Genomic DNA, 13,589 nt, shown 5'->3' with positions numbered 1-13,589 from the left:
AAACGTTCTCAAAATCCTGAAACATTGATAGTATAGGCCAAGAGTAACTACCACACCACAAATGGCCCAATATCACCCATAAGTGACGCTACAGGCCACGCCCTGATACACAAAGATACAAGGCTTTCAGGAATGGGTAGGCTCACCAAGCCCCCTCCCTTCACTCCTTGGCTTGAAATAAAAGCCCTTGTGGATCTTGATGGTATTGCATTTCAGATTTGGTATCCCATTGGTAAGTCTGCAGCATGGAATTTTACAGTGACAATTTGTAAAGAATATACATTTTTCAGTGGTTTGCAATGTTTGGAGGAATCCGCCATTGCTGCTTGCAATTATATTTAGGGTTCCTCCGGTAGGAGGAAACCTATTGTTATTGGTGGTATTATTATTATTTTTTACCCATGGGAGTCAATGGCAGCCCCTAGACCAGTACCGTAAAAAGTTGTGAAATTTGGCATGTTGAAACTGCAGACCATTACTAACTACCATACCAAACATGGGCCATGTGATACAATAGGTGGCGCTACAGGCCACGCCCCAATATGTCAATTTTCAAATTGATGCCATTTGCAGGCCATAAGTCGCAAAATTCTGAAATTCATTACATATGCCTTATTTCTCATGAGGAACAAAAAAGTCTCTGGAAGCTATAACGGCCGCCATATTGGATTTTTCTGTACAATAAAGATTAAGGAAACACGTTTTTTCGCTACTCCTCCTACATTTTTGGTGGAATTTTCTTCAAAATTGCCATAGATGATCTCCAGACTGAGCCTCACAAAAGTTATCGTAGGGATTTCTGATTTTCAAAACCGTTTGTCCGGTAGAGCCAATCAAAATCTGCAACAAAGCAACCAAACAGGACGTTTGGTCAAATCTAAGCAAATCTTTGAGATATCAACACCAAACTTGGTATGTCACGTGGAAGACAGTACAACATGTTACCATGTGCAAAGGCAACTTCATACCTCTAAAAATGATTGATATAAAGCAAATCGAATTTATCGCTAACGCTAAAATAATGCATTACACATCCGCCGGCTAAAAACTTTTAATCTGATCCAATCACAAGTTCATATGAAGACTCTTGAGAATGTTTAGTATACAAATCTGAGAAAAAGTTGACTGTAAGATGAAAAGTCGATTTTTAGTGAATATTTGAAACATGCATGCTTGGCTAATTGCTCCCTTCGCCTGCTCCAAATTCTCACACACTCAGCCTTCCCTTGACACACGCACGCTTTCTTGAAATTGTGTGCTGACCAAGCCCCCACCCTCGTTTTTTAGCCCGTTTCATTTCGCTTCCAATCGCAGCTCGCCGTTACGAATATAAATTCTTTTTCGGCGGCCATTGTTGTTTTCAACTGGAGTCCTGGGATAGCCGTGTTGGAGGCAGCCACTTTCGGTAAGTGGGTTTGATTGGGTTTGTGAAAGTACACTACTCTTGAATTATGGTGAAGGTTTAGCACTTTTATACCTTTTAGATCGTGATTCTGAAGTGACGGAAAACCGAACTCGAAAAGTAGCTATTGTAGCTCTAGCTTTTTTCCTCTGTGTTTTTAATTAGTGAGTTATTTTGCATCTCGGCGAATTGTTCATCAAAAAGGTCGAGGAGAGCAGCCTTTAGGAGAAAAAGCAATTCCCCACAGACCTGTCGGCTCATAATTGTGATTTGGGGCGTGAAAGTCTTTGTAATAAGCCTATGGGGCAGGGAGACCGCATATACTGGGGTGGGGGCTTGGGTACATTGTTTTGACGTTAGCCTCAGAGTCAGGCTCGGCTCGCCCACTGGCAGTGTGTAAACAATTTTGTATTTCACTCAATTATACTCCAAAAACGTCAGGGAGGACTGCTTTTTGTAGACAAGGGCCTGCTAAAGATAGTCAGTATATCTGATTTTTCAAGGCGAGCCTGTTTCATTCGTCATATGCCCTGAGAAAGCGACCTACGTTAGCCAGGATAGTTTTGCCAATTTCGGTAAGTCAGGCTATTTAAAGGTCTCTGACAGTCAGAATCACTGTTTACAAGCAAAGGTCGAGCTGGTCTTTTGTCAGATGTGTATATATTGACCAGTTTAGAGGTAAATACTCTTGCCAGAGCCTGGAATCGAACCCGTGTTTTGAGTGACTGCATGGGTCTCCATGAGGTCAACACATTTGGATTCAAGTTCAAGTAATGACATAGCATTTCACAGTCAAAACTGAAGTCTGTATCAAGTGTAGATGGGAAAAGCTTCATTTTTCACAACTGACATGGACCCTTTCTTCACTTTGACAGGTCTGGAGGGTCATGCAGAGGCCTGCTCAACAGAGTTCAACAGAGGATGCAACAGACTCGAGGATGGTGAGATCCACACAGACCCCTTGCTGGACTACCCCTCTCTAGCTGGACAGCTTCTCTTCAGCCCTGACCCCAGGACAGCTTCATCCAGCTGGCCTGCCTGCCTGCCTGCAGGCCCTGCTTGCCAGCCCTCCAGAGACAGTCACCCCACAGACACAGTAGCTCTGCAGCCTGCTTTTTTGAGGACATTGATGAAAAAGGACAAGCCAGCATTACTTTGATGAAAGTCTAAATGTTTAATCCTTTCCATGTGCCAGTATGCCAAGCTGCTGACTTTGTGTCTTAAGTGATGAAACTAGTTCAAGTGATAGACTTTTGACCTGAATCCAATGATTATTCATCTGAATAGAAACCACTCAAGAGAAGTACTGCTTCTTGGATCATTTGTGCTCCACATCAGTACATCTCACACATTTGCCTTTGTTTCCATGGGATTCATGGAATTGTTAGTTTCTGCTCCACCATTTCCACCCTAGTGTAATAATAAGTATAATTGGGTGTGCTTTGCCTTCGGCAAGGGCACAACCTTTGTTCTCTCACATATATATTATTATTATTCTTTTTGCCCCCCTAAAACTCAGTCAATATTTGGCCTACATACACAACGTAGGTGTCAAAAGTTTCGTCTTGGTAGCGATTGAGTTGCTTCTATTGGAATTTACGTTCCGTTGCATGGTTTAGGCTTAAGTTAAGTTTTTGTGGCGAAAAGTGAAGTTAACGGTGGCTAATTTGCTAGCCACAGTCACTGACGTTACTAACGTCACGAAAACACGCGTGACTACCTTTGGCAGAACATTCGTTTCGCATCTGCGTCGGAATCCATCATGGCGGACATTGAACATAAACAAATCCTGTTTTAACCCTTGTTTAAACTAGTTTAACTAAGCCAAGGTTAAAATTAAGATGTGCAACATCTCTGATTAATTATAAACCAGTTTAAACATAGATTTACTAACCCTAGATTAACTCTAATCCAGGATTAATTTAATCCATGTTGGTGCAACCCAGCCCCAGAGGTTTAAAAGGTTACCTTTGCCTAAACTGACATGCACCAACTCAGAGAACTGAGTTTCAACAGCCATTTACACATTTAGTCTCTATTTGTTACTCTACTCTTAAGGCATGTTTAACTTAATGTCTGCACCTCTCTGTCACCAACTGTCTCTGGAGTGGGGGGTGGGGGCTTCACAGGGTGTCTACAGGTATAAACAAGTTAAATGTAAGACCTTTTAATACCACTTCCAAATGAAATTAAAGACCAAATTTACGATGGAAATACAAATCAAAAGTGGAAATATACAGTCATCTTTCCAAGTAAACACTGATGTCTGTTCAATATGAACAGTATGGTAAAATGACAATAATCGGTTGAGTTTAAGAACATTGACTAAATGTGTGTAATGCGAAAGGATAACACAAAAATGTAATTGCTGTCCTAAACTAGAGAGGGTACAATTTCTGGGGAAATTGTAGGGTGTGCTTGCTTGCGTCGGTTGCACAGGGGTCCGTTTTTGAATGACATTTTTACAACTGATATTTCTGTATATTTTATATAAAAATGCATACTTTATAAAGTTACTTACTTTTTACTTTTTATAAAGATTACATAGATTTTAAAGCATTTTTTTTGCTGCTCATCTACAACTGAAAATACGAGTGAAGTGTAGAATGAAATAGATGTCTTCTCATTTCCCCTGCAAGAGGCAGCCTCATCGTTGAATCAAAACGAATACATTTGGCAGACCGGTGTAAAAATTGACCAAATCTCTATGATTTAAACGTCATTTTAAATTTTTCCCTTGTCATGATATTTTCAGGCATTTAGCCTACTCATTGCATTCATTCATTAATAAAGAACCCCCTTTGAAGATTATTCTACGACGTTACCCGGTAGTAGAAGATGGAATCGCGATTCAAACAGTACCAACTGCTAACTGAAAATATGCCCCCCAAAACGTAAATAAGCTTGACATTTATTTAGTGGAAAATCGCTCATTCATAAAAAGCTCACTGGTAGCGATCATTGTCAGTAACAACGCAAAATGCGATATAGCCCTGTGTGGAGAAGCTGCCCCGGTAAATTCTACTACTACGGTACAGTACTAGACTACTGCTGTGTTCGTCTTGGTAGCGATTGCGTTGGTTGAATTGGATTTAACGTTCCGTTGTACGGTTTAAGCTGAAATTAATTATTTTCATGAACAGATTGACAACGTTTAGGCTGTGGCAATGAAGTTCAGGTTAGTAGTTAGATAGACTTTTGATTTAAGTAAGGGGAGTGCCGAACATGTTCTGTCGCCGTTTGACTTCCTAAACAGCTGTGTAGTGTAGATGTTTTTGTAGTGTGTCTTGCGTAAACTATAGCGTTGCAGTGAGCTACACTGGTTTGAAACCACAGGTAATGGTAATTTCACCAACAAATCGTTTTCTAATGTCAGAATAAATCCTACAACGAAAATGTATATGTGAGGAATGTTTATTTTAACGATTGAAAACAGATACATCATAGACCACTGTAGTATGTGTTGCCCGGGCAACACAGGCTAATGTCATGATGCTAATACTTCAGTGAAATAGTAGACTACTGTTTCCGAAAGTAGATGTACTTCCTTAATAATATCATCTTATATTGTGCATTACACATCACAATTGTGTGTCATATCACAAAGTAAAATGAGTAAATAGTTATCACCCTGGCCTCTTTTCTTGTAGCGTTTCTGCAGCTGCCTTGCAGTAAAGCTATAGTTAGCCTAGCTATCCCCCAAGTTAACAGATGCGAAACGAATGTTCTGCCAAAGGTAGTCACGCGTGTTTTCGTGACGTTAGTGACGCAGTGACGTTAGTAACGTCAGTGACTGTGGCTAGCAAATTAGCCACCGTTAGCTTCACTTTTCGCCACAAAAACTTAACTTAAGCCTAAACCATGCAACGGAACGTAAATTCCAATAGAAGCAACTCAATCGCTACCAAGACGAAACTTTTGACACCTACGTTGTGTATGTAGGCCAAATATTGACTGAGATTTAGGGGAGCAAAAAGAATAATAATAATATATATGTGAGAGAACAAAGGTTGTGCCCTTGCCGAAGGCAAAGCACACCCAATAATAAGTATGCAGAATAACAATAGTGTTTTTGCTTGTAGCAAACACACTAAAAATAATAAGTATGCAGAATAACAATAGTGTTTTTGCTTGCAGCAAACACACTAATAATAAGTATGCAGAATAACAATAACAACAATAATAACTAGAAAGGTACATTTCCTGAAGAAAATGTGTGTGTTTGCTGAAAGCAGTTGATACGATTGTTTTGATGGCTTGAATAGTGAAGAAGGTTTTACAAAAATTTTAAAAGAGGTATGTGCTTTAAAAACAAAATGGTGAGAAAAAGTGTTAAAAGTATATCTGTCATTGTTATGCATTGCGATATTTTCTTACTGTTGAAAATGGAGAAAAAACAGTGATGAAAAGAGTATTTTATTGACTTTCATACAAATTTAATCGTTAAAAGTAGTGGTGGGCATAGATTAATTTTTTTTATCTAGATTAATCTCACTGTAATCTTGGCGTTAATATAGATTAAAATGGCTCATTTGAATTCCACCGAAGGCATTCAGAATATGTGTGCTACTCAAATAATGACTAAAAGTAAGTCTTTGAGAACGGGTTTCTCAAGCCAGGTGGCGCATTAGACCAGGGGCTCATCTCCTGTTTCCAAAATGCATCACAAACAAATTATTCTGCATAATAAGTATGCAGAATAACAATAGTGTTTTTGCTTGCAGCAAACACACTAATAAAAAAATAATAAGTATGCAGAATAACAATAGTGTTTTTACTTGCAGCAAACACACTAATTATATATATATGTGAGAGAACAAAGGTTGTGCCCTTGCCGAAGGCAAAGCACACCCAATTATAAACACGGCTATCAGGCGACTCCAGTTGAAAACAACAATGGCCGCCCCAAAAAATGTTATATCCGGAATGGCGAGCTGCGATTGGAAGCGAAATGAAACAGGAGCTAAAAACCGAGGGTGGGGGCTTCGTCAGCACACAATTTTCAGAAAGCATGTGTGTGTGTATCGCCATGCTCGCACGTGTGTCAAGTAGGGTGACCACCTGTCCCGCTTTGCACTGTATCGCACAGCATTTTCAATATGCGACGTGCGGGGCAAGGGGTGATAATGCTGTGCGACACAACGCAAAGCGCGACAGGTGCAGGATGAGTCTGAGAATTTGGAGCACGCGCTATGGAGCAATTCAATTTAATTCAATCATATATTGACATATCAAAGTGAAATTGCGTATGGTACTTCAGAATGATGTAAACTTAAAGGCACTAACGTTTGAAAAACCATCAGTCAAAATTATATTTGAGGAGAAGGGTTTTGAAGGTTGTACCAAATTTGGACAGTACAGCAAAATCTATCATGGCGGATCGTATGGGTTCTTGATGCTTTTTTGTTCCCCATGAGAAATAAGGCATGTATACCAATTTTCAGGCATTTTGGAATAATGGGGCGCTGGGGAAATCACGTAGACTTTGGGCGTGGCTTATAGCCCCCGTGCCCGAGCTCCGGCCCCCAGGCCGTCCCCCGGACCTGCCCCGACCCTCTGCCCTGCCTCCGGGCCGCCCCCCGGACCTGCCCCGACCCTCTGCCCTGCCTCCGGGGCGCTCCCCGGACCTGCCCCGACCCTCTGCCCTGCCTCCGGGTCGTCCCCCGACCTGCTCCGACCCCCTGCCCTGCCTTGTGGGACGTCGGGTGACGTCCCTTGAGAGGGGGGTACTGTCACGGCCACAGCCGTGCCCCCCTGTTGTTTTTGGTTTTGCCCTGTCCTAGTGTTTCCCTGTCATTGTCTTCACCTGTGTCTCGTTCTCGTTAGCGTCATTGTGTCCCCCTGTGTGTCGTTTGGTTCTGTGTATTTAGATTTCTGTTTAGTGTCCAGTCTTTGTCTTTGTCTTGTCATTACTACCTGTGTCGTGTGAGTACCCTTTCTGTGTCCCTGGCGTTTTCAGTAATAGACCCTTTTGTTTTCGACATGGCTGCGTACTCTCGTGCATTTGGGTCCTACCCCTCCTCACACCGTGACAGAGTTCAAAAGAATGGCCAATGAAAATACAACTGTCTTCGGAATGATGAAAATCAAAAACAAGTAATCAAAAGTACATTAAAACTTGGCTGAAACCTTGCTGTTGACAGCCACTCAGAATATTTCCCAAAGTGGCCATGATGAATCAGAAACCTAAAAAAACTGGGGAAATTTCCTTGAGATTTTAGATCTTGTGAGTAAACATGATACCTTGGTGAAAAAACAGCTGTCAAAGGGTCCCAGAAATGAAAAATACAGAAGCAAAAGCACTCAATTAGTTTTGGAGTGTTTAGCAGAAATGGTGAGAGAGGAAATTATAAAAGAGGCTAAAGAAAGTAAGCACTTCTCTATTTTAGCGGATGAGACTAAAGACATTCAAATAAAGGAGCAGCTGTCTTTGGTCGTAAGATATTATTATAATGGTGTGGTTCAGGAGAGCTTCCTTGAGTACCAGAAAGCAGAGCACTTAGATGGGGCAGTTTTACAGAGAAAACTATTTCATGTCTGAAAAAGTATGGACTGAAATACAAAGACAATCTGGTGGGCCAAGGCTATGATGGGGCTGCAGTCATGAGTGGCAGGTGCTCTGGGGTCCAAACCAGGGTTAAAGAAGTTGCCAAATATGCGTTTTATGTTCACTGCAGGGCACACTGTTTGAATCTTGTCCTTATGGACAGTGTAAAAAATGTCCCAGAAGCTGCATTTTTTTTCACTCTGCTGGAAAGACTGTACACATTCATGTCAGGCTTATATGTTCACATTAAGTGGATGGATGTTCAAAAATAAATGTTCAGTGGGGCACCATGAGAACTACCAAGGCTAAGTGACACTAGATGGGCCTGTCGCTATGCTGCATGTAGAAACCTTATGGACAGGCTGACTGCAGTAATAAGAGTGCTGGATGAAATTTCAGATGAGGCCAATCCACAGAGAGCTGTAAATGCAAAAGACCTACGTTCTCGAAGTGCTAGGTCAAACCAAGTTTTTATCTGAGATGCTCCAGTCAACTAATGTGGACCTTACGAAAGCAGTTGACCTTACTGAAACCCTCAGACAGACATTGGATGATTATCGCAAAGATGAGAGCTTTAATGAACTGTGGAGTACAGCAGGTGAAACATGCAATGGTTGCAACATTTCTACCATTGTCAAATCAAAAAGAACCAAACTACATGATACTCTTGTAACATCTACACTAAGACAGCAAACACATGTTGACAGCAAAGATGCCTTTAGAATAGGTATATTCATTCCCATCATAGACTCAATGATCAGTGAGGTGGACAGGTGCTTTTTTAGTAACACTAGCAGCAAGATAATGAAGGGTATACAAGCTTTAAACCCATCAAACAATGACTTCTTAAAGGAAGAATTTGTTTTGTTAGTGGCTGAGGAATATGGCTCTGACTTGCAAGACTTGAAAACTGAGATACACCAGGCAAAAAGACTTCTTGAAAGAAACGGATCAAATGGCAAAGTAAACCCGTCCAGTCTGACTGAGTTTGTGACGTTCTTGGCGCCTTTTAAGGAGGTTTTCTTTGAGCTTTTTTGCATGTGCAAGATCGCTATCATTTTACCAGTGAGTACTGCTCCAGTGAGTACTGCTGCATTCATCTAGTGCAAAAGCACTAGATGAATGAAACAATTCGACCAGCAAACGATCGCTGCAGATCGCAGGCAATCGCGGCGCTTCGCAGTCCTTCGCAGGTTGGTCCAATTTGATAACATTGGCGCTGAAAGAAAAAAGGCGGCGCTTCCAGGTGTGTCCCAGGCGTAACTGAAGAGAAGTCCCCTCCGCTACGGTTGGAGAACTGTAGCTACCCGGCCATGTCTTTCACTTTTTTCTCCTTCCCTTCTATTTTTGGGGAAATTAAATTGATACACAGATTAAACTATCGTCTGCGGCGTGCTCGTTTCTCGGACTGCTGGAGTGTCCAGACTGGCAAGCGTTTCTAGCTAACCGGGAGGCTAGCGACCCTCTTGTAAGAGACTCAGAAAGAAAACCTTGCAACAACTGGGAGGACAGGTGCCTGACACCTGGGACACTGGCTGTGCGCGAAGCGCCGCCTTTTTTCTTTTGGCGCCCATGTTATCAAATTAATTAGACCGGCCGCGAAGCACCGCGATTAACAGCGACCTGCAGCGATCGTTTCGGCAGCTGGTTGAAATCGGCTGCAGGGTGATAAAATACACCATATTAGTTGATATATTTGAATAAAAAACCATGTTATTAATATTTTACAACATTAATTGTAGACTACGGTGAACATTTGTAAAGTTGCACACTTAATATATTTTTTTATATATTACTTTGGAGGCCTACGTACTTTACCAATATTTACCCTATATAAAACCTAACTACACAATGTTGGTAAAGAATGGCCGTTCCATGTGGTTACCCTGATAAAAACGAATGAAAATAAACGGATTGATCTGTTGAGCCAGCATGCCCGTAGTTGTTTTGTTTGTTTGAGAGAAACAAGTTCAATCAGGAGAGACCTGGTATGAGTAAAGTGATGTTTATTACAGAATGATAATCGTACTACAATGTTTGGAGCTTAGACCCCATGGGGAACAATAGATCAGAGGGCGCCTGCCCAACATCCGAGAAGAATCCCCCACGGAGTCCAAACACTGGTGGCGGTGGCGGCAGCCGACGACCAACGAGTCGAAGACAGAGACGGGAACCGCGTGGCGACGGGGAGGTGGAGGGTCGTGCACTTGATAGCCTGGACAAACTACACGGGGAGAGAATCTTATTTAAAGGTACGATCATGTGATTCTTCGACAGCGTTAATTGATAGCCGGGAGCGATAATCAGAACTGAACCATATGACAGCCCAACATAGGAAAGAGGGAAAGAAGCGTTCTTAGTGGGGGGAGTTAGTCGTGAAACATTGTCGAAGATGCCCGAGTGCAGGGAGCGGTCTTGCCTGACTGAACTTGCACTATGCTTCATTTGTCACGCGTTGCACACAACACACACGCGTGCAGACCTACCGAGAGAGAACCCCCCAAAATCAGCGAGATATTCAAGGAGATGGATGACAGCAAATTAATTCTCGAAGTTCAAAAGCACAGGGAGTTTGTATGCAGATTTTCTATACATATTTGAGGTTGTCTCTTGCTGTGGTCAAGTGGTTACGTAGCAGGCCTTGGACAATACACATATAGATCAGGGAATGTGCTCTGGTCAACTTAGGTTAAGAGCAAGAGGCAGAGAATCGTACAAGCAATGAGTTATGACCGCATCACCTGTGTGTTGTTTCTTCTGTGCATTAAGTTGTGGAATGTGTACCGTTTAAGGGCATGTTTTGGTGGTTACTATATTTGTACAGTCTAATCATATATAAAGGACTTCTGAGAGACATGTTTTCTCACTCATGCCAACCACTCTGCCTGTCATGGTGACGTGATCCGAGCAGCTCGACCTAATAAACAAAGTCAACTCTTTTCATTGTGGTGCTTTCCTTGGCCCATCCTCTGACGGAAAATCATCTAACAGTTGGCGTCACGGAACAGCATATTCTTCAGCTAGAACCCAGGTGAGCAGACTGATTATCATCATTAAAATGATTGTGTTAACTTCTGCTTACCTGTGGGGACTGGCTGCTGAGGTAACGAACCTGGGTAATTTTTAAAGGGGTAAATTATGATTTCTGTACAGGAGAAGGCAGGAAGCACGACTTTGAGGTAGTCTAGTTAATTAATAGAAAATTGGCAAACTGTATCTTATCTCACTCGATGACTGCTAATTGATTGTAATACGAGAAGGCCTAACGGTTGCTTGGGAACGGAAGACGCGTAGATACGGGACAGGGACCGTAAGCAAGGGCTAGTCCGCTTGGCTTCTGATTGGTTAAATAATTTTGTATCTGCGTAGGTCATATGATGCGGTGAAAGGCCGTTGTGTTAAATGATGTGTCATGGTAAGACCTATGGACCGTAGAATCCTCTAACAAAACTTTGTTAGAAGGTCAGTAATTTAAGGGCAGGATTCCCGGTACTGTAAAGTCTGTTAACAAGTCTTGTTGCTGGTGTAACGATATAAAGTATGAGAATATCTTATTAAAAGATAATTAAATATTAAATATAAATAAACAAATTAAAGTGTAATAAAAGGTTTGACTTTGGATATTAGTACTAACATTGTCTTATAAAAGTGCATGTAAACATGGGGTGCCAATCCAGTAAGTCAACTATGCCACTGGTAATTAAATTTAAGACTGAGAAAGATTTACCACGGAAAGAGCGTAAGGCTATGTCAATTTTTTTAAAGACCAATCCACATTTGAAGCAAGTTCCAAATAAGAGTTTAGCAGAAATGTCCCCGAGGGAATGGATGCTCACTAAAGTCGGATTATTTTATGTAAGTAAGACTTTATTTATATAGCACATTTCATACAAGAATTGTAGCTCAAGGTGCTTTACATAAAATCAATAAAAACGATAATACAAGTGATAAAAGTAATAATTAAAATAGCAAATTATAAAAACAATAATATAACTAATAAAAGTAGTAAAACCCTTCTGAGATAAAATTACTTAAATGCTTCGGTAAAAAGGTAGGTTTTAAGCTGTCTTTTAAAAATGTCTAGCGTATTTGCTTCCCTAATATTTATGGGTAATTTGTTCCATAGTTTTGGGGTGTAATTGACAAAGGCCGAATCACCAATGTTCTTATGACTGCTTCTGGTGACCTCTAATAGGCCTGCATTTGATGATCGCAGTGTTCTAGCTGGTGTGTAGTTTATAAGGGAGTTAGCAATGTAGCTAGGTCCTTGTCCGTGTAGAGCTTTGTATGTGAGGAAAAGGACCTTAAAGTCAATTCTGAAGGTAACGGTGAGCCAGTGTAAAGTAGCTAGAACAGGACTAATGTGTTCTCTCCTTTTAGTTTTGGTTAATAATCTAGCTGCAGAATTTTGAATGAGCTGTAGTCTTTCAGTGGTTTTCTTGGGAAGACCAGTGAAAAGTGCGTTACAGTAGTCCAGCCAGCTGGATATAAAAGCATGAATTAACTTCTCTGCATCATTTTGGTTTATGAATGGTCGTACCTTTGTTATATTCCTCAGGTGAAAGAAAGCTGTTTTGGTCACTTTATTAATGTGAGAGTTGAAATTCAAATCTGAGTCCAGGATTACACCGAGACTTGTCACCTCTGGTTTAAGACAGGGGGTTAAGCCTCCTAGATTCTTAGTAAGCGTCTCTCTTTTGGATTTGGGGCCACATAGTAGGACTTCGGTTTTGTCTTCATTTAATTTAAGAAAGTTATCATTCATCCATTTGTTTATTGCCAACTGGCAGTTGGTAATGGAATTGATGGCCGTTGCATCGTTGGGTTCAGTGGATATATATAGTTGTGTGTCATCCGCATAGCTATGGAAATCTATGTTATGTTCTCTGATTATGTCGCCGAGTGGTAACATATAAAGAGAAAAAAGTAATGGACCTAAGCAGCTTCCTTGAGAAACCCCGTAGCAGTTCTCATGTTTCTTGGACCTATGGTCTCCTAAACTAACATAAAACTTCCTTCCTGTGATATATGATTTCATCCAGTTCAATACACTATCCGTGAACCCAATAAGCTTTTCCAGTCTATTTATTAGGATGTCGTGATCAATGGTATCAAATGCTGCACTGAGATCTAACAGGATAAGGATAGAGACTTTATTTGCATCAGAGTTTAGTCTGAGGTCGCTAATTATTTTGGTGAGAGCAGTTTCAGTACTGTGATATTTCCTGAAACCTGACTGTGAGACTTCCAGGATGTTATTTTCTTCAAGAAAAGAATTGGTAACACTTTATAATAAGTCAACGCTTTTTGGCATTTACTAAGTGTTAACTAATAGTTAGTTAATTCTTTATCCTGTTTACGATACTGTTTCGCCCGCGTTACAAAAATGCTGCCCCCCCCTTCCTCAGTTACGACGCACTAAATTCTAACAAATATATTTTTTAGACGCTACACATGTTATACATCATTGGAAAGCTACGATTCTTGTGCTTCCATTGAAATAAACCAATTCAAGATCAAGTCGCAATAGCAAGCAAAGTCAACGTCTTTTTCCGGTGAACATTCCTTCAACAATGCCAAAGAAAAAGGTTTTACTCACCCTAAGTGGTTATAAAACATTTTGAAACATTAACAATACAT

Source organism: Osmerus mordax, chromosome 7 (genome assembly GCF_038355195.1).
Source record: "Osmerus mordax isolate fOsmMor3 chromosome 7, fOsmMor3.pri, whole genome shotgun sequence".
Classification (NCBI taxonomy): Eukaryota; Metazoa; Chordata; class Actinopteri; order Osmeriformes; family Osmeridae; genus Osmerus; species Osmerus mordax.
The sequence above is the reverse complement of the archived record's forward strand: the minus strand, read 5'-3'. Positions refer to the sequence as shown.